Source organism: Grammomys surdaster, unplaced genomic scaffold (assembly GCF_004785775.1).
Source record: "Grammomys surdaster isolate TR1022 unplaced genomic scaffold, NIH_TR_1.0 167, whole genome shotgun sequence".
Taxonomy (NCBI): domain Eukaryota; kingdom Metazoa; phylum Chordata; class Mammalia; order Rodentia; family Muridae; genus Grammomys; species Grammomys surdaster.
This window is the reverse complement of record NW_021604615.1, coordinates 12,352,548-12,368,527: the sequence shown is the minus strand read 5'-3', so window position 1 is coordinate 12,368,527 and position 15,980 is coordinate 12,352,548.

Below are 15,980 nucleotides of genomic sequence, written 5' to 3'. Positions count from 1 at the left end.
TCTGTCTGTCTGTCTGTCTCTGTCTGTTTCTCTCTCTCTCCCTCCTTGTCTCCCCAGTCTCTCCATCATCTCTTCCTCTCTCTTTTACTCTCTCTCTCTGTTTCTGTCTTTCTGTCTCTCCACCTCTTTGTCTCTCTTTTTCTGCTTCTCTCTGTCTCTCTCTGTCTCTGTTTCTGTCTCTCTTTCTTTCTCTCTGTCCCCGGCTTACTATTTTGTACCTAATATCTCATTAAATTTAGCATAAATGTAGTATGTGGTCTATTTTCTCTAAATGGCTTTTATTTTAGCCAAAAGAGGGACTATTCAAACAAAATAATTAGAATGTGACAATGAGTACCTCAGGAGTGGGGAGGATGATTTATCTGGGAGGTAAGACCAGAGAAATGGTAAAACCCTGTATCAAAATTACTGAAGAAGAGAGATGCAGAGTTAGATGGCCCAGCTACAAGGTCTCCTGGGAGCTGAATGATGAGGGGACTCTGTCTGGCCTTTTTCTGAAGTGTCCTAGGAAGCTTAACCCGGATTGCACTCGTGACAAAGCTGGCCTCAAGCCAAAGCTTTTATAAACACTTGGGACACATTGCCATAAAGGTTTCTGCAGTGATTTCTTTTGAGTCTGTAGTAACTTCCATGGTGGTCAACAGATATCAGATGGTCAGCAATGCTGAGAGCAAGTCTAGAAAACCTTCAGAATAGAGAGTGTATGTGCTATGCCTTGGTTGTGTTCTTAAAGCATATAGACAAATATCCCCAGCCCAGAAATACAGAGCCACTTAGACTAGTTCTCATGGAAACCTTCATTGTGTGAAGGAACCCAGAGCCAGAGAGACAAATGTAGAGAATCCTTTCTCATATGTAGATCCTAGCTGCAACACTTGAGATCTGCGTGTCTGTGTTGGAGAAGCCCTGGGAGCAAGGAAACTAGAGAGGGGCAGTGGAGGAGGGCAGTGAAAGAGTGTACAAAGAGGGCTGGAGAACACAAGTCCTAACAGGAAAAGTGAGTGATTGTTTTGGGGTGAAGGCTCCCTGCCAATAGGAGAGCAGACTCGTGGAGGAGCAGCACAAAGAGAGGTGAAGTAACGTTCAGGGTGCTTGAAAAAGTCCCATGTACGCCTACCATTTTATAAGCACTTCTTAACTTGTTAGTTACAGACTCCTGCAAAGTTCTAGAAATGTCTCTAGCTCCTTTTTCTGCTAATATTCTGAATAGCAGCAGTTGCCATCATCGATCAATATGGACATCTAGTAGGAGCCCTCTTCAAACATTCAACATTTTTATTGTAAACATTGAAGGTAATCAGAGATCTATCATGACCACAAAGCATCCAGGTATTTTGAAGGTCCAATTGTACTATCGCTTCTCCAGGGAACTGAAACCTCACATTTCCGAAGAGTGACTTCTTCAATACATCTGTATTACAGACGATCTCTCTTGCTTCAGCCATCCACTTCTATTGTCATTTATTTTGTTTTCTTCCTATAGGAGAAATTGCTAATTTATAAGGTAAATACTATACTTTCGCAAATTATCTAAATTATATTTTATTTATAATTGAAAGGTGAGTTTGTTCAAATATTTTATACTTCTAAACTATGTTTAGAATTTTAGGTTTATGTTTGAAAGCAATTATGATTTTATCATTCAGATTATAATAGTGTATGTTGAAGAATTCTTAGTTGCATAAGCTGCTCAGGACTATGGCAGCCTTGTGCCATATTCCAGGTGGCTCAGAACACCAGAAATTGATTTCCTCACATTTATGGAGCTTCAAGGTGTTAATAGGGCTGGGCCTACTCAGAAGTAGGTGCTAGAATCTACCTTGGTCTGCTTCTCGCTCTTGCAGTGTTTTTGACACACAAGGATTCTGCAACTTATTTCAGCACTCCAGTCTTGAGGGTGCTCACCCCCATAATAGGTTGCTTATAGAAATAATAACATTTCTTATAGAGATAATGCAAGTCTGACACAGAAGACCCCTCTATCCACTGATCTTATGCCCCTCACTGGCCTGGTTTGCAGGTGAGACTACAAACTGAATTACTGGATATTGGAATGTGAACACATCTTTTCTAGAACTGGGAACATAATGTTTACCACGTTATCAGGATTAAACGCACAATAGTGAACATAGTTAAAAATGCATAAGAATTTAATGTGAATGCTCACGGATCTGTTTTTAGATTACTTACTAATTACTCTATTCCATTAAATGCACAGGAAATTAGTCAATGATGTGATGATGAAGGATTCTTGTCTCTTAATTTTAAAAATAGTCTGCATCATTTAGGCCAAGTATAGCATGTTTAAATTGAAGTTTTGATTTTTGTTTAAGTTTGAATAACTTAACTTAATGACTGTACTTCAGACAGTCAAACACGTCTTTGAGGGTCATCTTCTGGAAGCAGTAAGCGTTCTGCTCGCCTTTTCTCAGACTGTCGACACTGGCAGAGAAGACACTTTCTTAGGTAACCTCGGTAACCATAGTTGATATGTGAATTGAACTAAATATGTGCAGAAATCATTGCAGAAGGATAAATATAAAATAATTTATTTAGTTTTTATTCAAATGAACCTTACAGTTCTTGCATGAGATACTCTTGGCTCTCAAACTTCATGTCAAAGACAGCAGAAACTTTTGACACAGCTGTCAAAATCCATTGCTCCCTTAGATTAAATTGGTAAAAATATAACACCCAGAATAGCCAGAATATAGTCTAATCCTGAATTCCTCCTCTAATGAGCACATGTGGGAAGGAATTAGGCTCAGAGAAAACTGACCAAGAATGTAACTTTTAGGTAGGCTAGCAAAGGTTAATGTTATTTTTAGCAGAGCACTTGAGTTTCTGAGATCCTTATGTATCTTGCAATAGATTCAGAGATGGTGATTGCCAAGACACAGCAAAGCTACTGATCCTAGATTTCTAAAACCTGATATGTGGACAAAGTGATAAGCCCAGAGTGGCAAGATTGTACCTGTGATCAACAGACAATCTTCATTCTTTGTGGTTTCTCTTATCCCATGACTGGTTAAAAATTGTTGAGTAGAAAGACTGCCTGGTCTGGCCTCAGTGAGAGAAGATGCACCTAAGCCTTGAGAGAGTTGAGGACCTGGAATGGGGAGGCCTGGCAGAGTGGTGTGGGGGGATGTGAGGGTGTTGGGATATCTTTTTACAGATGAGGGAAGAGGAACGAGATGAGGAACTTTGGGGGCAGAACAGGAGGGGGATGACAACTGGACTGTAAAAAAATGATTAAAGATAATAATAAAAAATTGTTGAGTAGATTGCTATCGTTCTAAGGTAGGTTGTTGAGGGCCGTCAGTCTCAAGGACTTTAGAACAATGGTTTTCAACCTATGAGTCATGACCCGCCCCAATAGGGTCAAATGAACTTTTCACAGAGGTCACATATCAAATGTTTACATTTCATAACAGTGGCAAAATTAGAGTTATGAAGTAGCAATAAAAATTATTTTATTATTTAAATAAAATAATTATTTAACTAATTATTAAACAATAATTTTATTATTTAAATAATTTTATTCTTGGGGTTCATCACACATGAGGAACAGGCTTAAAGGTTCACAGCATTAGAAAGCTTGAGAACCATTATTTTAGAATGTTATTTTTGAATTAGCAATTTATCAGTAGATGTCTGTGGCTACTTCCCACCCATGATGACATTTTTGCTGCCCCTAATGGAAAGTGCTATTGAAACTAAAAGTATAATTCAATATACCCTAATCATTATTCTAGGACAGGTTTCTGAAGTATACTTTCTTACAGTATTTCAAGTGATTCTTGTCTATAAATAGATATCGATAATGCCTTTTCCTTATTAGGAAACGTTTCAACGAATAGGGAAACATGTTGGTCAATAACGTGTTTGCCTCACATGTGTGTAGAACTAAAGTCCTGCAATCCCAGCACTACAAAGGGGGAGGTAGAGTCAGGAGGATGACTGAATGCTTATGGGTAAGCAAAACTTGGCAAGTATTATCTCAGTGAGAGAATTCATTTCAAAAAAAAAAAAAGAGAGGAAGGTACCTGAGGACTACCACTGTCCCTTAATCTCAAGTCACAGTTGAAGACACTGATATGCACAGGTGTGCCCACTGTCCCCACAAAAGAATGGTTCTTATTTTATTTCTAAACTTAATGCAGATGCATTTTTTTCATTTTAAGATGGCAAGAAAGATTATACCTAATGTTTAAACCAACTAACATCTTCATATCATTGATGATTGAGAATTCAATGGCTTTTTAAAAATTTAACGTGATGAAGCCAATACTCTTGAAATCCAAAAGCTTGACAGTTCATCATTTGACCATTTTCTGAAAACCTAGAATTAAGAAATCTACAGGGGAAAATTAAAATCTGATGAAAAGAATGTTTTCTATATTTTTTCCTTCCTGTGTCTCTGGCCTTAGGCCTTACTCATTACCCCTGATTTTAAATTTTCTATCAGACTCCCTACTACAAAATCAGCTGGGTTCTAATCACACCATTTGCTTGTACTTTGTCTGTCTTTTCGTTTATTATTTTCCTTCAGGTTTTGGTCATTTGCTTGCTTTATTCCAGAATCATGCCAGATCCTGAACCTAACAAGAGATGGGAAGAAGAAAACAGTTGCAGCGTTTACAGATTTCACAATCTAGTGAGAGGAATAAAAGAACAAAAGTTATAAATGCTACGAGATTCCCAGCTCCCAGAATCATAGCTTGCAGATATTCAGTGATAGATGTAGGGCTAGCGATGGTTAATGCTACCCTTCTCTGGGAAATCTCGATGTTTTCAAGTGTGAGATCTGTCAGAAGTGGACTAGTTTACAGGATTTGAATGGTAATGGCTCATGTCTAAGTATTGATTCTTCAACTAAAATAGCTCAAAAGTGGTCATAGGCTGTCATTGTCACAGTGAGGTTGTTTATTTATTAAGACCATTTTCATGTTTCAAACACATGGGCATCCTAAGAATGTGGCATTTGGCCAAACAGTTTGAATGAACTGTGTGTTCGCTCATTGGAATGAGAAAGGTCCCCCATAGACTCATGTATTTCAGCACTTAGTCCCCAAGATGGTACTGCTTGGAAAGGTTTTGGATGCTTCAGGGGGCATAGCCTTGGGGGATGAACCACATCACTGTCAGCTGGCATGATGGTTTATACTCTCACTGTACCACCACGACCTTCTCTCTGCTTTCTGTGTCAGATAAAATCTAGTTAGCCAGCATCTTCCTCTTCCTGCCACTATCTTGTTGTCCCACTTTCCCAGGCATTGAAGACCCTCCTTATAAAGCTATCAGCCAGAATAAGCTTTTTCTCTTGAGTTACTTTTGGTCATGATGGTCTTCTATGGAAGCCACATAAGGTACCTAAGCCAGGCTGTCTCTTTCCAGGTGCCTTTGGCTCTCTTTGAGGAGCTCACAGTGTGCACCCGTGCTCTGTGTACTAACAAACATTAGGCTGACAACTTTTGCAACTCGATGAGGCAATGCTTAATATTAACTATACCCAACCCCACATCAATACATGGAATTTGCAAATTAGTATCAACTATGATTTGCAAATTGAAGCTAATTAGAAAGTCCTAATACAGTGTCTCCTAAAAAGGCCAAAACACTTTGCATAGAAATAGCCAAATTAGAAGTCTCAATTTTCCAATTGCCTTTTGGCGAACAATTACTATTCCTCTGAGCTGTCCTCAGGATTGAAATGATAAACACATGTGATGTTAGTGAGGGCACAGAACTTACCACAGAAATTTCTCTTCCTAGGATCAGGCATGAGCTGCCCCTCTGCCATGGAGCCAAATCTTACCCAGTGATAGAATTTAATAACTTCAATTTTTACAGTAGACAATTCCTGAAGAGAAAGATGAATCTTGAGTAGAGTTAAGAAACATCAAATGTGTGGTGATATACATAATATTGCTATTTGAAAAAAAATTATTTTTGAAAATTGTGCACGTACACGCACGCACGCACGCACGCACACATTAGTACTGGTACTGCAAGGCCAAAAGAGAGCATCAGATCATTGGTTACAGGCAATTGTGTTCTCTCCATTCAACATGAGTACTGGGACCCAAAATCAGGTCCCCTACAGAAAGACATGTGAACTGCTGAACCAGCATTCTGTTTTAATTCTTTCTTTTCGTGGGATTTTATGGTGCTAACAAAGGAAAAAAGAGTCAGTGTCAAAAATAAATTCATAACTAATAAAACTTATTATTCAAAGTTAAGTTACCATGAATAAAAATCGAGAGCTAGGGCAATGACTCAGCATTAAGACCACTTGCTGCTCCTCCAAATGGCATATGTTGAGTTTTCACTGGGTCAGAACTCACTGGGTGGCCCACAGCCATCTGTAGCTCCAGCTCCTAAGGATTTGCCACCATCTTCTGACCTTTGTGTGCATCTGTGATCTCATGTCACACTACTCATATAAACACACACAAAGATATGCACACCTAAATAAACATAAACACTTAAAAAGGAATATAGGCTCCTCAGGCAATGAAGAAGAATTAAGCATAGTAAAGTACTAAAGTAACTTACTACATTAGGACAGCAAAAATATTTGGAATAACTAGGAGGCACATGTTGGAAGGAGGAAAGGAGGCATATGTAATACAATTGACTCTCCAATTCTTAGAAATCAGAAACATAAAAGCAGAATATTTTCAGAAATTAAAAATGGTTTAGAAATTAAAGGTCAGAGAAATTTTTGTCATAACATATAAGTGACTAAAATAAAAAAATATGTAATTCATAAAATTTAGACTCATTTTGATATTTCCTAAAACAAATCAAACTTTTTTTCTAAGATCGAGGAGAATATTTAGACTAGAATCAGGGATTGCAGATAATGTCACAAGGCATAAGAATGAAATAAGCATAAGCATATTTCAAAAATTTCAGAAGAAATTCTGACCATCATTTACAATTACTAATAAGAACATGAAGTAAAATTGATGAATCTGGAAGCATTTCCATAGACTCAGAATGGAGAGGTCAGAAAATCATCTACCAGTGGGGTAGACTTGTTTTCTTGGTGTTAAAAAGTGGTTGCTGGGGTAAGAGAGCTGGGTAAGAGCACTTGTTGATCTTAAAGAGAATAAAAGTTTGTTTCCCAGCACCCAATTTGGGCAGCTCATAACACTCTGTAACTCCAACTCCAGAAAGACCTAATCCCCTTTTCTGGACATCGTGGGAAGCTGCAAAACCCACACATTAATGCACACACAGACATTTTAAAAATAATAAACATAAATCTTAAAAAGCAGTTATTATTAGAATGAGCCATAGTCCAATATACCCAGTGCTTTAATGAAAACTGGGAATTTAGTCACAGTTACAATTTTCAGAGAGAAGGCAGCATGGAGATACACAGGGAGAAGACGACCATGCCGCAGATGTGACACATTTGTATGCCCAAAGACATCTAAGGAATCCTCTGGTCAGATTGAGGAAGGAAAGATCCTCCCTGGAGCTATCAGGAGAACATGACTCCTGATCTTGATTCTGTACTACAATCCAAATCCTAAGAGTGAGAAAAGAACTTTTGTCGTCTAGAAAACATACACATGTGTGTGTCTGCGTGTGTGTTTGTGTACATGCATGCATGCACATGCACACACATTTTGTTATGTCAGATCTGGGAAAAATTAGACCTTCCATTAAATTACTGTGAATATTTTAAAGTAACCCTATTTGTCAGGGGCAGCCCTACTTATACACTGAAGGCCTAAAATCAGCCATCGGTCTAAAATCAGCAATAGGCCTGACATACATGCCTGCTAACACAAAGTCTTGGGTCTCTGTTGAAAAACACTGAAACAGATAGCTATAAGATATTGTAAACAGGCAGCCTTGGTGGAAATTTACCAGCCTGAATAGGAACAAGTAGTCATAGGCCTTGTGGATAGTCATAGACCTTGGGTAGCCTTGGTGGATAATACCAACATAGATAAGGACAAATAAATCATAGGTGGAGTCATAGTGACTTGTCTCCCGAACCTTCACCCAGCTGATACCCTGTTCTGGAAGATATCTGTATTCCCCCTGAACACCTACGCTCCCGCATCATCCCCTTCCCCACATCCTGCCTGTGTGAAAAGGTAAAAAATTGTGGTTTGATCAGCCTATAGACAAGCTGTGATTCTTTGCATTTGCCTATATCCCCCATCCTCTCTTTCAGGTGATCTCCCTGGACCCCTGTTAAATGCCCTGCTGTACGGGGCTCCTATTATACTTAAGTATGTATGTGCTTCAGCAATACTGAAATCCTCTTCAGGGAGCACATCACTAAGCCCCCTTGTGATATTAGTGCAATCATACCCAACCATTATATTTGCAATAATTAACAGTTGATATCGCCGGGCGGTGGTGGTGCACACCTTGAATCCCAGCACTTGGGAGGCAGAAGGAGGCAGATTTCTGAGTTGGAGGCCAGCCTGGTCTACAGAGTGAGTTCCAGGACAGCCAGGGCTCCACAGAGAAACCTTGTCTCGAAAAAAACAAAAACCAAACAAACAAACAAACAATACAAAAAACAGTTGATAACAATGTTGTAGTTCATTTTATAAATAAATTGAAAGTCCCTATATTAGGATATTATGTAGAATTAAGAAAGTTCAGTCTTTTCTATGATGATAAATGCATTTTTTTCTTGTATGCACATTTTAATGAAGTTGCGTATGTACAGAATTCATATTCTGTTAATGATTTGCCTTTGAGATAGTATTTTTCTAAGTAACATATCCTACTGCTTTAAACAAATAATGTAAATTTTTCAAATTTTTACACAGGGTTGTCTCAAAGTTGTTGGAGGTTTAGTGGACTGAAACTGTGAAGTTTAATTGTGAAAAAGTAACAAAGATTTTTAAGTTTTAAAAAAGTTTTGATTGGCTTAAGATTTTTTGAAAACTGTGGGAAAACACAACATCCTGATTAATAGAAATTTTTTGTAATTTAAAGTTTTGGCAAATAATCTGCTAAGAAGTTCAGGATTAAACATAAATTTAACATGTAGACATTCGGCCTCTGTTTACCCTCAGTCATTATCACCAGAGTGATACTCACTTTCAAAGCCTCAGATTATCATCAGGAAGCAGGATATAATTAGAACCCCTCCTAACACAAGAAGCATCCTGTCATCTGAACCATCTTCTAAAGACCATAAAATACAAATGAGTTATGTTTACAGAATGCACTCTGAAGCCTATTTTCAAAAAAAAAGTTTAATATCAGTTCAAAAGGTTCAAAGTTTTCCCAGACTAATTTCATTTTATTCTCTAGAGGCATGGAATCCTGTGTGAGCATGCACACACTCCATTGGAGTTTTATAGGTCAACACAGTAATTTACTGTAGAAGAAACAGATAGCTTTTGTGGTAGACCTGATGGTGAGAAGTTGGTGGTAAAGTTTAGCTATCCAGAATCTCCATGTTATTATGGAACCAGGCTTCCAAACTGGCATTTGACTTACACATATTCTATGTAGGACCCTTATTCCACATGGACTTCCACTATCTATCTTGTCACTCAAACCAGGGTTCTCAGGATAATAAAAAACTTGTCAATGGAATGCAAGACACACACACACACACACACACACACACACACCTAGACAGACAAATATACACAGACACACACAGATACACACACAAACACATACATAGACAAACACACATACACACACATATAAACACAGACATAGAAACAAAAAACAAATACATGGGAAAGAAACATAAGTCAATCATGGCATATGTTGATCCATTATTTATGAACATACCATTTACTGTCAAGGTACAGTCATCAATGATAAAAGTCCAATACCAAAAAGGAATAAAAATAACTTCTAGTGGAAGTTTGGGGGTCACTTAAGTATACTATCATATCATCTGCAAATAGCGATATTTTGACTTCTTCCTTTCCTATTTGTATCCCTTTGACTTCTTTTTGTTGTCTAATTGCTCTGGCTAAGACTTCCAGTACTATATTGAATAGGTAGGGGGAGAGTGGGCAGCCTTGTCTAGACCCTGATCTTAGTGGGATTGCTTCAAGTTTCTCTCCATTTAGCTTGATGTTGGCTACTGGTTTGCTGTAAATTGCTTTTACTATGTTTAGGTAGGGGCCTTGAATTCCTGAGATCCAGCTATACCACTCCTAGGCATATACCCAGAAGGTGCTCGAACATATAATAAGGACATATGCTCAACTATGTTCATAGCAGCCTTATTTATAATAGCCAGGAGCTGGAAAGAACCCAGATGTCCTTCAACTGAGGAATGGATTAAAAAAATGTGGTATATTTACACAATGGAGTATTACTCAGCTATTAAAAACAATGAATTTGAGAGGTTCCTAGGTAAATGGATGGAACTAGAAATTATCATACTGAGTGAGGTAAGCCAATCACAAAAGAACACACATGGTATTCACTCACTGATTATTGGATATTAGCCCAGAACCTTAAAATGCCCAAGATGCAACTCACAGGCCACATGAAGTTCATAAAGAAGGAAGACCAAGTGGGGGTGATTCAGTCCTTCTTAGAAGGAGCAACAAAATACTCAAGGGAGCAAATATGGAGACAAAGCGAGGGACAAAAACTGAAGGAGGGGCCGTCTGAAGACCTTTCTACCTGAGTATCCATCCCATGTGCAGTCACCAAAGGTAGATGCTGATGTGGAAGTCAGGAAGTGCATGCTGATAAGAGCCTGATATGGATGTCTCCTCAGAGGTCTTCAAGAGTCTGACATATTCAGAGGCAGATGCTCACAACTAGCCATTGAAGTGATTATGGGGTTCTCAATGGAGGAGTTAGAGTGAAGACTGAAGGAGCTGAAAGGATTTGTGGCCCCATGAGGAGAGCAACAATACCAACCAACCACAGCTCCCAGGGTCTAAACCACCAGCCTGGGAGCACTTATGGAGGGATCCAGGGCCTTAGCTGAATATATAAGAGTGGAGGGCCCTGCTGGGCACAGGTGGAAGATGAGATCCTTGACCTCATGAAGGCTGGACGCCCCAGGGGGTGGGAGTTTTGAGGGTGGGGAGGTGGGAGTGGGGGGGTAGATAGAGGTTACATCCACAAAGAAGAAGGAGGAGGTGTGAGGGGATTGGGGGTTCCTGGGTGGGTGGGGGATGGGGTAAGGGGACAACATATGAAATGTAAATAAAACATCCAATAAAAAAATTAAAAAAAAATAGAATGTAAATAAATAAATAAATAAATAAATAAATGAAATTCACCCCCCCAAAAAAAAATAACTTCTAACAGTCAAACAAGGATCTTTGTTTTTTTTTTTAATTTTATAATAAGCAATTAAATTGGCTTTGGCTAGTCATTGAAATCCAATGTTCATCTAGAAAGATTTCAGGAGACTTGTTGTAGACAATTTGAATCTTCTTCCTTCATATCTGTGTCTGGGAATCTCAGCCTTTGTGGAGTCTATTGTTTGATAATGGGAAGATCGGTCCTAGAAAATTATGTAGTCTGAGGCTGGTGGGAAGAACTGGGATTTCCTTTTTTGTTGTTAAATTTATGTGGTGTTTTTTTTTTATTATATCATGTGGACTATATGTGTTGTGAACATTGAATTAATGTCATTTTGAGGTTTATAATGACAACCATTATGATTAATGTTCAGAGTCACAATTTGAAGTGTGTTCAACCCTAAATGTTTCAAGGGCATACTGGTGAATACAGTTTCTCTAATTTCAGGTCATGCTTTTTTACCTTTCAACCATGAGCCTGTGAACAAAGGAAGCTAAGTGTCCTGAACTCCAGCAATACAGTTCATTCTCATGAATGTGAAAACCTGACTGAACATTTGAATACAAATAGTTGGGGAGCCCAGTAACTTTGTTTATCAGAGTTCCTACTTTCTTCCATGGAGTTTGCAAAAACAGCAGACAGGAGGCGCATAATTAATGCAGCTCCTTTGAGCTGTAGATAGAGCTCATCAGGCACTAGAGTACCAATGATGATCATGTACCAGGTTCCTAAGCTGGATCTGCAGGTCACTTGAGCTTCTTATTTTTATTGTCTAAGGTGTCTGTCTCCTCTCTTGGAATCTGGCACAAGTGTCGTTTCATATCACATGATTGTGGAGCTCTGCAGAAAATAGTAAAGATATGTTAGGGCATTTGAGTGACTATGTCTCTGTCTCTGTCCATGTTTGTCTGTCTATCTGACTGTTTCTGTCTTTGCCTCTCTGTTTCTCTCTCTTGAGATGAGGAGAGGGAGGGAGAAATAGCTGGATGGTCTGCTATGAGGTTTCAATATTAGAATTTAATTTTTCTCTAACTGTAAAAGAGAAAGAGCCATTTTCTTCCAAGTCTGTATGAGTCAGATATTTCTGTCTGGCCCAGTCCTCTTGACAGTTATGTTGGATCATCTCAGCATAAATTATTCTGAAATTCTTTAGACATTTGCACTTTCATATAGCTCCTGCACTTATCTCTGGAACCCAGACACAAAAAGATCCCAGATCTGGGCAGACAGCTCCAATAATCCAGTGAAGGATTGAGACTTTACTCCCTTTCTCTGGATGGAAAGCAAGCCCCACTGTCATAAGAAGCTGCCACGATGGTGGGATGGTGGCAGCTCTCACAAGGCACTGTCTCACTGTGCATACTTGGAAGTCACGTATCTTACCATGGGAAATCCTATCAGTAGTTACTTCTGGGTTGTTTTATTCAGTGTGTACATAAGAGGCACATACCAAATTACTATATTTTTAAAAATTCCATGCAAGTTAAAGTCATACCGTGATTTGTTCAATTACTTCAAAGATGTGTTTATCCAAGAAAATAGAGTCCCAGTGCTTCTTTTCTAGAGACATTACGTACAATTTAAATTCTGGATACTATTTGTTTCTTTTTTTAGCATGCTAAAGAAAAGCCCTGCAGTAACCTTCATTGATGTTTTGAGTGATGCAAAATTCAGCCCTGATTTACTTATTTCAATGTGTTTAATTTATTTATCTTTGTATAATAATGTGTCACAGTATCATATATGAAATGTGTTCTTAATAGAAAAAGAAGCACACAGAAGACAAGAAGAACTATTTCATCATTAATAATATAAGCTCCTGGTAACACGATACCTCTAGTGTGCTCTACACAAGGCTTCTTACAGAGTATAGATTTTTCAACACACAGACATACACACCACACCACACACACACACACACACACACACACACACACACACACACACACACTCCAGAAAAGATTTCTGCAGGAAAGGATCTTCAAGGTTTTGTTGCACTTAAGTTTGGAGCAGTTGTCATGCTACTTATTGGTTGTTTCAAGGTTTTATTATTTGATGGACTTTATATTATGGGAACTTAGGTTCTCTTACAACAGTCTTATTCTCCTCAAGTGTGTCCATTGTATTTATAGTCTTTGTTGAACCCATGCACTTTATTACATAGTCTCACTTGAATGTGACACATTAGACCAGTTGTTCTTGTGAGATCATTCTTAACTGGTGCTCATGAATGTCCTTTTCAAACTTCCAATACACCTCCTTCTAAAATATTCCCCATTTTAGATATTATTGCAATGAGAGAAAGAACTCGTATAGCTATAATATCCTCTAGTGCCTTGAGCTGATACAAAGACCATCTTTGGATGGTGCCAATTTGGCATCGCATCTAAGCAATTTATGAGTGGATTCTCACAAGCCCTTTTTTGTGTTGTCACGGTGACTTATCCAAACCTTCTTAGTCCAAGTGGGATGGGGGAGGGGTGGAGTGACTGACCAGAATTCTTGTCATCTCACTGTTAATTTCCAAAGATGTTAGATATTATTAGTGATATTTATACTCATAACAAATTATACTTATGTATTGTAATATATATCACAAAATATGAAGAAAAACATTTGGTTACGACAGTCATTCTTAATGCCTGTTGTCAGATGGATGACTTAAACATTAAAAAGCTGCTTAAAGTCACCTGTCAAAGCTCAGTTATTTTGATTGTGTAGCTGAACCAGGAATATGTACCACTCAGAACTAATCATTCCAAAGCCTAATATGAAGATGATTTAATAGTATCCAAAATTTCATCAAAGATATCCTTTTAAAATTCAGAGACAGTTAAGTCTCATTTTTATTTATATTTTCATTTAATAGCTTCAGTGAGTCACTTAGATTTTAGAATGTGTTTCAATCAAGGGAAAGTAACATTAAAATTTAATGACATATGTTTGGATAATTGGTATTTTTAAAATAATTTAAAGCAAAAATTTTCAAGGAAAATTATGGGTGATTGTAAACATTTTAAAATTCAGGTGTAGTATGATAGGTATATTGTATAAAATATTCAGTCTAACGTGTTCATTAGTATTTAATAAAAGTTAGATGAAGATACCAAATCACACAAGAAAATCTAAATTTCAAAATACTCCCGCTGCATCTGAATCTATTTTTTTTGATCAAATTCTTTTCAAAATAAATTCAACATTATGGAAATATATCCTTTCTCACTTGGATTAAAAATTTTCATTTTTGAAGCCTGCTACCAATGCTTTAAGAAGGGAAGAAACAAAGCATTTAGCAAACTCCATGAATTTAAATTATTTGTTCTAATAACAGTTTATACAAACCAGTGCAGTCTTTATATTACACTGATGTTATCTTCATATCAGACACCAAAGAATGTTTTTCCTTCCATAATACTTAAAAACAAGATAGTTTTTGTTTATTTAATTTTATTCTTCTTTGAAAAAATGTTTCACTATATAGCTAAGACTGGCCAGTGACTTCTTCTGTAACCTACATTGGCCTCCAACTCATAATTCTCCTTCCACTGGGATCACAAATTGGGGCCACCATGAGTGGAAATATTATTGCTTTGACCCAAGAAAGCAGGAACTACTGCCTGATGAGAACCTTTCTGTTAGTGCACAGTCACCTGAGCACTAAGTTAAGCCCACCTGTGTATTCATAGATGTGTGTGCCACTGTGTGTTGTGCATGTGTGTGTGTGTGTGTGCATGTGCACGTGTGTGCTTTACATGTGTGCACAGGTGTGTATTTTGTACAAAACCAGCTGTGAGCTCAAATACTAAATCAGTTTATCTTTCTTATCATTTAAAGAGATTGAGGGCCAACCAACAAAATAAAGCCGATGAAGGAACTTGCTACCATGCGTGAGAACTGAGTCCTATCTCTGGAACCCACATGACAGAGAGACAGAGGAGAGAACCAACTTCTGACAGTTGTACTCTGGCTTCCACATTGTGATGTAACACATTTCCACAACAACAACAACAACACACACACACACACACACACACACACAGGAATCTAAATTGATGAGAAACAAAAGTTCCACAAAGAGATTGATCCATGGCTTACTTCTTTCCTCATCAACAAAGCCAGGAATCACTTTGAACTTTTTAATTTACCAATACTAGATTGGTGGTTCTCAACTTTTCTAATGCTGTGACCCTTTAATAGAGTTCCTCGGGTTGAAATGACCTTCAGCCATAAAATTACTTTTGTTAGTCCTTCATAACTATAATTTTGCTACTGTTATTGATCATAACGTAAATATCTGTGTTTTCTGATGGGCATAGGCAATACCTGTAAAGGGGTCATTTGTTTCCCCAAAGAGGTTGTGACTGATATGTTGAGAACCACTGTATTAGGTTGAAGAAATATAAAATAATTATGAAATTATAATGTATTCTTGAAGTTCATTTTAGGAGAACCTAGAATAGAGGCCCTAAAGTGTGCCACAGTGGACACAGATGGAAGGGAGCATATCCATTGGCTAAGGGAAAAGCCAGAAAGAGCTTTGAATGAAGTCATGATATTTGAAACCAGTCCTCTTAAAGCACTGTGTTTTTCAGGAAAACAAAGCACCCACATATATGTATGCGCCAGTTTGTATAAGAGTGTGAGTGTGTATGTGTGTGTGTATGTGTGTGTGTATGTGTGTGTGTATGTGTGTGTGT